General features: G+C 40.7%; 1 pseudogene; it reads left to right on the top strand.

The window, feature by feature from the left end:
- Window positions 1-277: 277 nt before the first annotated feature.
- LOC139311237 (transmembrane protein 26 pseudogene) lies at window positions 278-1,245 on the top strand (annotated as a pseudogene).
- Window positions 1,246-11,511: the final 10,266 nt, after the last annotated feature.

Below are 11,511 nucleotides of genomic sequence, written 5' to 3' on the forward strand. Positions count from 1 at the left end.
CCCATGTGAGACCCACATTTTGCTACTGATCAAGGCTGTGTGTATTGTAAAATATCTATGTGCCTCAGTAGGCTACAATTAGGCTGCTAATCTGTAACACATAATTAGTCATATGGGAAGAGGTCAGAGCAGAAATATTTATCAGCTCCTTTCTGTCTCTGCTTTAATAATTTTTTTCATCTGGCTTATTCAGGAAAAGTTGGAGGGCATGATGTGATTGGATTTTGCCTTTGTGTGTCAAAAACTCAAAAAATTATGATTTTCCTTAAATTTGCTCATGAACCATAGTTTTAGTGGAAGGATCCTGTCTCACTCAGGTTCTAAGAACGGGCAGGCCTGCTACTTTGGAAGGTTTTCACCGCCAATCTTTGTCTATCTCATCAGCATAGTGCCCTCATTGTGGATTCTGGAACTTCAGCCTAAAAACCAGCTTTGCCCCAATGAATATGAGCAGCTGGTGAAGAACCACAGTGAACCAGTCAGACCCACTTACAGAAATGAGACTGCAGCAAACAACATAATGGAAAAGCTGCAACAGGCCCAGGAGTTTGTCAGCACGCACTCCAAAATGTGTGAGAGCATCTGGACGCTGAACCTCCACCAGACCTTCCTGCTGCTCCTCATCCTGGGCCGCTGGCTGCTTCCCATCAGTGGGGAGATCACCAGGGACCAGCTGTCTCAGCTGCTGCTGATCTTCATGGGCACTGCCGCAGACATCCTAGAGTTCACCAGTGAAACCCTGGAAATGGAGAACGTCCAGAACAAAGATGCTCTGGTGTATGCAATCCTAGCCGAGTGGACTTGGAGCATGTTGCAATTCCCTCTGGATCTAGCAGTGCAACATCTCAACTGTGATCCAACAGCTTCGTTCACCTAAGTTTTTCATCTGCTCCTCTGCAAACACAGCGCCGACCTGTGGAACATCGCATCAGCCTGTTCATCCAAGACGGTCCTTTCCTTGTGGTGCACCTCATCCTGATGGGCTACTTTCAAGTGGTGAATCAGAAGCTCGTGTTTTTTGCAGCCAAGAATATTTTGATCGTAATGTTGCAGCTGTACCACCTTGTGGTGCTATCGCTCGACTTCCATGCCTCCCTCCAGCACAGGGCAAAAAGCCAGAAAGGAGCCACTTCCTGCTGCCCCTGTGAGCCCAGCTCCAACAGCCTCCCATCCAATGGCCTGCTGGACAGAGGCGACTCTACTGGCCTTGAGGAGCCCTTCCCAGTCTCAGCGGAGTGCTTGTGAGGGAAGGTCTCTTCTGCCCCAGGACCAGCCCTTTCCTCCAGGGGCCACGTTCAAATTGGCTGGCCTTGGCAAGCAGCCTCTTTGTCCACTGGAAGACAAGGGTCCCATCCTAGCAGCAAAGGGGAGACATTTGAGATAGGAGAGAACAAAATCCATTCTATTGATTGTGTGGATTGATTGACATGGTATCCACGGTCTTTATCCATTGTCTATCTGATGGGACTCAGCTGAGGTAGTTTTGTGGTTGGCTCTTCTTCTTTTCTTTTGTTTTAATGTGTGACATTTGCAGACTCCATGTTTGCCTTCAGAGCCCTGGCATAGCAGAATCTTTACCTGAAATTCAGGTCTACGTCTGGGGCATAACACAGATCCCCTTGATCTAGTCTGAGAATTCAAGGATATTTCAAGGAAAGGTACAGAAGTTCCAATAAATGGAAAGAGCATTTTCCTGCTTCCTGTCTGTCTCGGACACATTATGTATTCAGTTAATGCAACAATGGCTAGTTTTGCAGTAGCCTTTTCCTCGTACAGGTTGAGGATGGCATGGCTCCCCATAGAAGGATTTCAGAGTCATAATACAGTTTGTTCTAGTGATTACAGGCCATTTTCCTCCTGGTTCTATTTTATTTTACACTAGCATCAGTAGTGGGTTGCTACTGGTTCGCCCCGGATTGGGTGAACCGGTAGCGGTGGCGGTGGGAGGCTCTGCCCACCCCCCTGGACGTCTCTACGCATGTGTGAGCACATGCACCTGCGAGCAAACCGGTAGTGACCGAAATTGAAACCCACTACTGACTAGCATCAAGTTTAATGTACCCTTGTCTCAGCTCACCCAAGTCTACCCTGTTTACATGGCTTCTTTTCCACAAAGCAATGAATGATCCAGGTATGGTGGAATTTTTCTGGGGGAGGGAAGAAAAATCCAGTTGGGCATGGCCTTTCCAGGTGGGCATGGCCTTTCCAGGTGGGTGTGGCCTTTCCAGGTGGGCGTGGCCTGTCTCTAAGACAACATGGTTGGGTCAGAAATGTTGTATTAGCTGATCAAAGGCTGGCATGCATAGAGTAACTTTGTTATTATTTGCAGAATCTGATTTCATGGTCATTATATTGTGACTATCACAGTTCTAAGTCAAGATGCAGTCACAGAAGACATATTCAATCAAACAAACTGGCAGACAGACCAAAAATTAATAATAAAATCAACCCATTAGAGGAATCTAAATATAGTCTGGAATACTATAAGTCTGGCAACACTCTATTTTCTTTAGGCATCTTCTACCTGGGCATTTATATAATGTTAAAAGACAACTCGGATATGTAACTGGCAATTTAATATAATTAAAAATGAGACGGGAGGATATAATGAAAGAGAAAGCAACAGAAAGGCGAATCATGGCGTTTAAAACCATATTGATGTTTCTAGCATATTGATGTCTATAGCATTTAGTATTTGCATTGTGAATTTCAGACAGTCATAGCAATGTGTAACATCATATACCGGTACTAGCAGAGAAAGAAAGAGAAGGAAGGAAGGAAGGAAGGAAGGAAGGAAGGAAGGAAGGAAGGAAGGAAGGAAAGAAATTATGAAGGAAGAAGAAAACTAGAAACAAAAGTGCACAAATTGTATATTCACAAATACATATACCTATATAAAATTCTTCATAAGCTTTTCAGTAAATAGTGATATATTTCATTATAATCATCCATCCCTAATTTATGTTGGTAAGTGATTTGTTTATATATTCCTGTGTTGCTAATAACATCAGCTCTGCAGACCACTGAGTAGTAGAGGCCATATGTTTATTGCTGCAGTGCTGAAGAGTAAATTTTACATGGGGCTCAGTGGTGGAATTCAAATACTACCTGTTCTGTGGGCGTCGCTTGGAGGGCTTGGCGTGGCTTGGTGGGCATGGCAGATACTGCAAAATCTCCATTCCCTTCCCACTCTTGGGGGAAGGATATTGCAAAATCTCCATTCCCACTCCACTCAGGGGCCAGCCAGTGGTAGTATTTGCCAGTTCTCCGAACTACTCAAAATTTCTGCTACCGGTTCTCCAGAACCTGTCAGAACCTGCTGAATTTCACCCCGATGGAGGTTTTTTTTTTTTTTTGTCTAGATGTCAATAATTTTTAAAACAGTCTTGGGAATTACAGATTTGTCATAACAACAAAACCACAAAGAAGGTGTTAATAGCTAGTTACACTTGAAGTTGCAAGTGTAATAAATATAACAACCTCTTGCACACAGGAGAAAGTTAAAGTGAAACTCAAAGCAAAACCTTATGGGCTTTTTCCTACCTTTTTTCACTTGATAAATACTGAATGTGCATCAAGAATAAGTGAACAGATGGTTCTCCTGATTTCAGAAGCACAGTATAAGAGGCAAGAAATTCATCCTGTGAAGAAAATGACCTTCAGTGATGGTGAGAGCTTAGTTTAAGCACAGAAGTTTCAAGAGAAGATCTTATTCCTTTACTGATTAGCAGCATGATTCATTGCCAGATTCTGATATTATTTCATTTGCAATAGAGCCAACGGCAAGCCTCCAAATATATATTTCTTTGATACATCGAGAGATTGAACACCTAACTGAGAAGAAACCAGGGATTGCCTTCATTTCTCATGTACAATCAGGTGAAATGAACATTAAATATTAAATCTTAGATCAAGAAGTCCTATTTCGGGTGGTTTTTACAAGATTATTTGAGCCTACAACTGTTGCTGGAGGTTCTACTCAGTACTTTCCTGGATTCTTAATGAATTAACATTGGGCCTCATTTAAGATTTTTTTATTTTATTTTTTTGCTGGACCCAGTTAGGCCAAAACCAAGATAAAAGTGTACTGAGTAGGTTTCAAAGCTGAATGATCCCAAACAACAAAGCAAAAATGAGTATTATAAATTCATATCACTCAATCCCAATCAACACAAGGGATCATTTTTCTCAAACTGAAAGCAATAAAACAAAAATAAACAGAACTATTCATATTTCCTGGAAGAGACTATTGTTTAATTAATTCTCAGATGGCTCAAATGTGATTAGAAATGAAACATCTTCAAAGAAAAACCAGAAAGTCCAGTTGCCTCTTGAAAAAACACCTTTGGAAATGGAATGAAACCTGGGATGAAATCTAAAATTTTTCCCTACCGGTTCTGTGGGCATGGCTTAGTGGGCATGGCAGGGGAAGGATACTGCAAAATCCTCATTCCCACCCCACTCCAGGGGAGAATACTGCAAAATCCCCATTCCCTCCCCACTCCTGGGGGAAGGATATTGCAAAATCTCCATTTCCGCCCCACTCTGGGGCCAGCCAGAGGTGGTATTTGCCAGTTCTCCAAACTACTCAAAATTTCCACTACCGGTTCTCCAGAACCTGTCAGAACCTGCTGGATGTCACCCCTGAATGAAACCGATTATTAAGGGAGCAAGGAAAGCACGCAATACAATTCAGGGATTTTTTCATGCATTGTGCAATTATTTTTTACTCCTGCATTCATCCTTCTTCACTTAAAACCCCCTCACCTTCCCCTTTTCCTACTGAATTTTATCCCAGTATCTGTTTCAACAGAGGCCAATCAGATGCTTCTGGAATGGCTGTAAATGTAACTCGAATAAATCTACTTATGCAATTTACTGAATGTAACCAAATGATAATTGAGGCAAGAGAAGTTTGTCCACATATCAAGATGTCATACCACATTGTCAATATTTATTTTATGTGACCCAATATCAAAGTAGAGCTCATCATTTATGTTGATATGAAACAAATTATGGTTTATTACTAGCTGGAAGCAAGAGTTTTTAATCTCCAGATCACAAATAAGTGAAAGACTACAATGGAAAGGGAATACATGAGTTTCAATCTAGATTTCTATTAAGCAAATTAAGGAGCAGGACAAAAGTACACAGTAATGAAGAGCAAAACTGAATTACTACAGGTCTTTGCAAGAGCAAGTGTCAGTTCAAATCTGCTTTGCAGAATGTCATGCCTGCAACTGGAGTAGCTCATGGCGTATAAATTATAAGAGTGTTTGATATTCCACTTGTCATTTTTTGAAATAGAGCCCAAAATAAAAGTACTTAGGGGTTGATTAGGACTGTTTTGGAAATACTTAAATATACACAATATCTTCCTTAATTGATTCACATGTTCTTTGATGTAGGTGATTAGTACAGGACTGCTAGCTCTGTTTCTTGAGCCCTTGTTCAGTGGGCAGATTGATATGTGGCCTGCTGCACTTCCATAATATGTAAATAAGTTAATGTCACCCTCTTAATAGCTACCAGTCAATCTTCATTAAGTTATTGAAACCTTTGTAATTAGGTCTATGGCTGAACCCACTGCACTTATAATTGAGGAAACTTCAGAATAGTCTTAAACATTTCAGCAAGATCAAGTTTCAGGACATTACCATGATATTTACTTGACAGAAGAACCCTGCTATCTTTGTATTAATTATCTTCACTGACTCATTACTAAGGATAATTGAAGATGAACTGTGCCTTCACTATTATCCAGAGGAAGGATGAAGTAGAATATAAAGCAGAAGCATTTCTAGCATTAATTCTATCAACCAGTAATGACTGTTCACTGCCATGGACTGGCTTCTAGGCTTCATTTTCAGGGACTTTTCAGAATAAAAAGGTTCAGTAATGTAGGCATAGCAAATATTTCATATAAAAACAATGTGGTACAGTAGTGTAGCTGAATGGAAGAAAAAAAGAACTAGTCTTGCATTATTAAAAGCTTACCACATTTACAGTGCAATTCAGCACTTGCTCAGAAATAGATAACATTTTCTAGTTTGATGGATATAACATCCTTCTTGAACTTGGTGCTCTACAGATTTATTTAATTCTCGTTATTTCCAGTCAGAAATCCAATATATGTGTAGAGCACTAAATTGGGTAAGGCTGGCATATGCCTAGAATTGTAGTCTTAATAAATCCAAATTAATATATTATTTTGTATGTGGATGTGCAAGTTATGACCCAATAACTCCATGCACACCTTAATATATATACTGTATATATTAAGAATTTTATCTGTATAATAGTAAAAAAAAATCAGTTCAACACTTTCATGCCATTTTGAGAAGGAATTGTATGAAACTGTAAGGAAAAATATCTTTGCAGGAAGCAAAGTAAAAATGTCAACTCTCTATGGAGCTTTTAAAATTTGTGTGACTCATCTCCATTAATGCTTGCTGTGTCCCTTCCCTCCCCAAATGTTAAATACAATCCCTGGACACCAAAGGACTGCTTTGTAACATGAGTCTTTCTCCCCTATTCAATGAACTTCAGAACTATGCAAAATAAAAGAAACATAAGCCAACACAACATGTGATGTGTTCCTTACATTAGTTACCTACCACGATTAAGAAGCATTAGACGGTACAATTTGCATATCAGATACTATTCTTTGCAGAATATAGAGATTCCTATAGCACTTTCTGATGTCTAAATTAAGCCAATATTATTTACAGACATCATTTCTTCAATGATTAGTGAGCGCTTATTGTCTTTGATAGAATAAAATCAAGAAAGTATCTTTATTTCTCAGAGAGATTTAGTCTTTATTTCAGCACCAGGGACAGCTGCTCTCTCTCCTTTTGACTTGTGGTTGTTAATTATATTTGATAAATAAGATGGCTAGTCCACAATGAATCAGAAACCACCCATTTCTTAACTTTTTAAAGTGAAGGTAGCCAGGTTATTTTACATTCAGAAACATGTTCCATTGGGAATAAAAGGATAATAATAATTTAATTGTAATTAAAAGTATTGACTTTTCATAACATCCAGTATCAGTTACCCATGGCTGTTGCCTTATCATTTTAATAGGTGTCACTCATATACTTGAATACATATTGGTTCTCTTCACATAACCTATTCACATGAATCATGGGGATAAGTAATCATGTCATGAAAACTCCAAAATCTGCTTAATTGACTCGGCTGATTAATTCAGGGTTAGATTTAGCTCCAAACTGATCCTGTCTTGTTTCCATCTAAACAATCCAATCTTCCCCAATCCACATCAACTAATTATCCTATCATGCAAACTTCTTGCCTGATAATTAGATGTCCTCTTTGACATTCATGGCTCTTAGGAAAATGAAGAAAGAATAGAAACAAGTAGTTATGGGAATAGTCCTGCTGTTCTATCCCCTCACCTCACATAGGCAGACACACGAGCAAAAGACCTCTACCAGTAATTTATTTTTACAAGCCAACCTGAATCCCTTTGGCAGATAAAAGTTCTGGCTACTTTCTGAATGCCTGCCAAGTTTCTTATCACCTCTAGAAACAGGACTCAGCGTATCTGTAGTCCGTTGCTGGGGCAACCAGGAGTTTAAAGAGTAGTCAGAAGTCATTCACAAAGTCCAAACCTTAATTCCGAAAAATATCCCATCCGAAGCTCACGATATGCAGTTTTTGTCTGTCACAGAGCCTGCAGAGCAACCCCACCCACTTTTATCCCCTGTGGGGCATGGCTCAGTGACTCAGCAATCTCTGGCCCTTCCCCACCTCTTCCTTTGCTGCGCATGCCTCTCCCTCCGATGCTGCCTGGGGTCAATCCAAGATTGATTTTCATCACTCCCTATTAGTGGGTGCTCCGATATGCCTTCCTCCTGGCCATCAGCTGGAACCTGAGGCATTGCCAGAAAGGAGGGTCCTGGAGAGGGAGGCCTTGTCAGTTCCTCCCCATCACTTTCAGAGTCATCTTCCTCCATGAGGACAGGTTCTGGAGCCGGAGTCACAACACCTGCTAAATTTGTGATGCCAAGCCCAACAGACAACTGTCTTTTACTCCTCCTGAGGTGAAGTTAAGTTCCTTCTTAGGTTGGAAAGACTAAAAACATGGTCACCAATCAATTGACTCAATCTTTATTTCAGATCATGAGCCCCCAGCGCATAACATTGACTGTTATTTGAATGTTGCTTCATATGGTTTGTTATCTGTATGCTTTACTCATCTGCTTCCTATATTAAAAGAGCGGGAAAGCAAATAAATGCTTGAGGAAACAAGGTCCAGCCGTACATAGGGAAAAAAAATCATGGGACCCAAATCCGGTTGATTGAAAATAAAGTTCTTTGCAAACTCATAGAATGATTTAGCTATGATTGCCTTAAACTGTACTATCTCCAAATATTAATGGATGGCTCTGGTCTCTAAATCACACTATCTCTGGTGGGTTTCATATTAAATTAAATGCACAGAAATTGCACTGTCACAATTCATTTATGCTTGGGCTGAGTTATACATGCCCTAGTTGCCTCACATGGATTGCTGCAAGTTATTTTATGCTTAATTTGAAAATGGTCCGGAAACTACAACTGGCACAAGCTGAATGAAGTCACATACTAGGAGGGCTAGGGGATGTGAACATTTCAATTCAGGTTATGCTTTAGATGCAATAGCTACATCTAAGGGCACAACCACAAATTACTTCCAAATTACTTTGCACACCCAAATTACTTATTGAAAAATAAGCAATGCACAGATAGATTATTAAAAAGAAAGGCTCAGATAAAAAAATAGTTGGTTAAAAAAAATATTATTCTTCCAGATTTCAAATCATCATCTTTCTATTACAAGGCATGTGTTATCACTATTATGTTATTTATAGCATTCCTGTCAAAAGTAGCTAAAGAAAATATTACAGCCCCTGATAACCGTTTACTTACTTTACTCAGTAAAAGAAGCATTCCTCCCTCTGGAGAGTGAGCTCTGGCTTTAGCTGATCATGGATTAAAGTTCACCATCCAAACCAGAGAGGAACACTCAAGCAATTTAGGGGAATAAGTACTTTAAAAGTGCAGCAGGAAAACATATAGAATAGAATAGAATAGAATAGAATAGAATAGAATAGAATAGAATAGAATAGAATAGAATAGAATAGAATAGAATAGAATAGAATAGAATAGAATAGAATAGAATTTTTTATTGGCCATGTGTGATTAGACACACAAGGAATTTGTCTTGGTGCATATGCTCTCAGTGTACATAAAAGAAAAGATACGTTCATCAAGAATCATAAGGTACAACTTAATGATAGTCAAAGGGTACAAATAAGCAACCAGGAAACAATATCAATATAAATCATAAGGATACAAGCAACAAAATTACAATCATACAGTCATAAGTGGGAGGAGATGGGTGATGGGAACGATGAGAAGATTAATAGTAGTGCAGACTTAGTAAATAGTTTGACAGTGTTGAGGGAATTATTTGTTTAGCAGAGTGATGGCATTCGGGAAAAAGCTGTTCTTGTGTCTAGTTGTTCTGGTGTGCAGTGCTCTATAGGGTCGTTTTGAGGGTAGGAGTTGAAACAGTTTATGTCCAGGGTGAGAGGGGTCTGTAAATATTTTCACAGCCCTCTTTTTGACTTGTGCAGTATACAGGTCCTCAATGGAAGGCAGGTTGGTAGCAATTGTTTTTTCTGCAGTTCTAATTATCCTCTGAAGTCTGTATCCAGACATCCTGTTTGCAATTGGAGCAGATGAGTAGGAAACAACATTTTTCCATTTTGTCTTCCACAAATGATTTCTGGCACATTTTGGCAATAGAACAACCAAAGTAAGCACTAAGTTTCCAGGCCCAATTCAAAGGCTCCCAAGCTTTACATTTCCAAGAGGCTTGGAAATAAATTATTTGAACAGCTGCCTTCATTCATTCAAAACTAGTTACCACTTAAGACCCATTTTAAGGCTTTTTTTCTTTAATACCCTGAAACCGTGACATCCTTTTCTAGCTCCTTTGAGCTTTAATGCATGATCAGGTATAAAAACTTTCAGTTCTGCCTACAAACCAAGATTGAAAATAGTCTGTGCAGATACTATTTTCTCAAATTTTGCAAATGTGGTCATTTCTTTCTTTCCTTCCCTCTTGGTTGTATGCTATTTTAAAAATATCAAAAAATTGAATTAGGTTTCTTTGGGCTCCAGGCTGCTTCAAACAGATTCAGCGCAGGTTTTTTTCCCCCTGTACGGAACTCTGTAATAATTCTTGATAAGTGGAGTTCTATAAGCAATAGAGGGGGAAAAAAATAGATGACAAATCTTGCTGGAGTTGGTGGAGGGACTGAGGTTGCCTTCGGAAACAATATAGCAAAGCATTTTGCAGCCTATTAAACCACTCCGAGGGAGGAAAAAGTTGCTGAAATGTCTGGTCAGCAGTCAAAGAATGTGCTGATACGTCTCCTAAGATGCCTTCTCTGTCACAGTGCCTCTCTTTTAGAGTAGCATCCCGCTGGGGATCCAGATGGCCCCATGCCTGTTAGCCTTTTGTACGATACTAAAGTCCCGGTAATTCTTTCAGACATTTGGGCTACTGTATTAGGTGAATTCTGTTGGTTGTTGTTTCTTACTGATGGAAAAATAGAATGATCTTTCTGGATCCCTGGCAGGTGATGTAATAAATGCTCCAGACGGTAAGACTAGTGTTATGTCCTTATAAGGACATCCGCCCGGATTGGCTGCTAGCAATTGGGCGGGAGATTTGAATCCCTGTCAAGGGGCGGTGCGTCTGCCGGGAGCGAATATAAGGAGAGCTCCGGCAGCGCGCCAGCAGTCTTGACTCGTTACTTTGTTGAATAAAAGTTGCTAAATGTATCGAGCTGGTCTAGTCTTCCTTTCCTGCGCCTGATCTAACACTGGCGACGAAGGACTAGAGGAGAGAACCTGAACAAGACTCGTGGCACGATCGCCCACCGAACAGATCACAACACCACAGCGACCTTCCAGAATGGCTACCCCGCAAGCCCCGATGACCGCGCTGAACCCGTTCGACCCAACCCGGGAGAAGTGGAGGTCATACATGGTCCGATTCCGGCAGTTCCTGCGAGGCAATGGATACCAGAACCTCGACGATGAGAGGAAAAGAGCCCTCTTCCTGGCTCATTGCGGATCGGACGTTCTGGAGATGGCGATTGACCTCGTGGCACCCAGGGACATCGAAGAGATGTCCTGGAACGATCTGCAGGAAGTCCTACAGGAGCACTATGCACCTACAGGCACCCCCATCGCAAACAGGTTCACCTTCCAGCAAAGAAACCAGCGGGAAGGTGAATCCATCAAGGAATTCGTGGCAGCGCTTCGCCAAATCGCTGCCAACTGTGAGTTCGACAATGTGGACAATGCCATCCGAGACCGCATTGTTTTTGGAATGCGAGATGTGGGGCTGCAAAAGAAATTCCTCAGCCGGAAGAGGATCCCGCTGAAAGACGTCCTCGACGAGGCAACAGCGGCTGAAACGTCTGA

The sequence above is a fragment of the Pituophis catenifer genome, unplaced genomic scaffold, assembly GCF_029215685.1.
Source record: "Pituophis catenifer annectens isolate HBS135680 unplaced genomic scaffold, rPitCat1.0.hap2 SCAF_1, whole genome shotgun sequence".
NCBI classification, from domain to species: Eukaryota; Metazoa; Chordata; class Lepidosauria; order Squamata; family Colubridae; genus Pituophis; species Pituophis catenifer.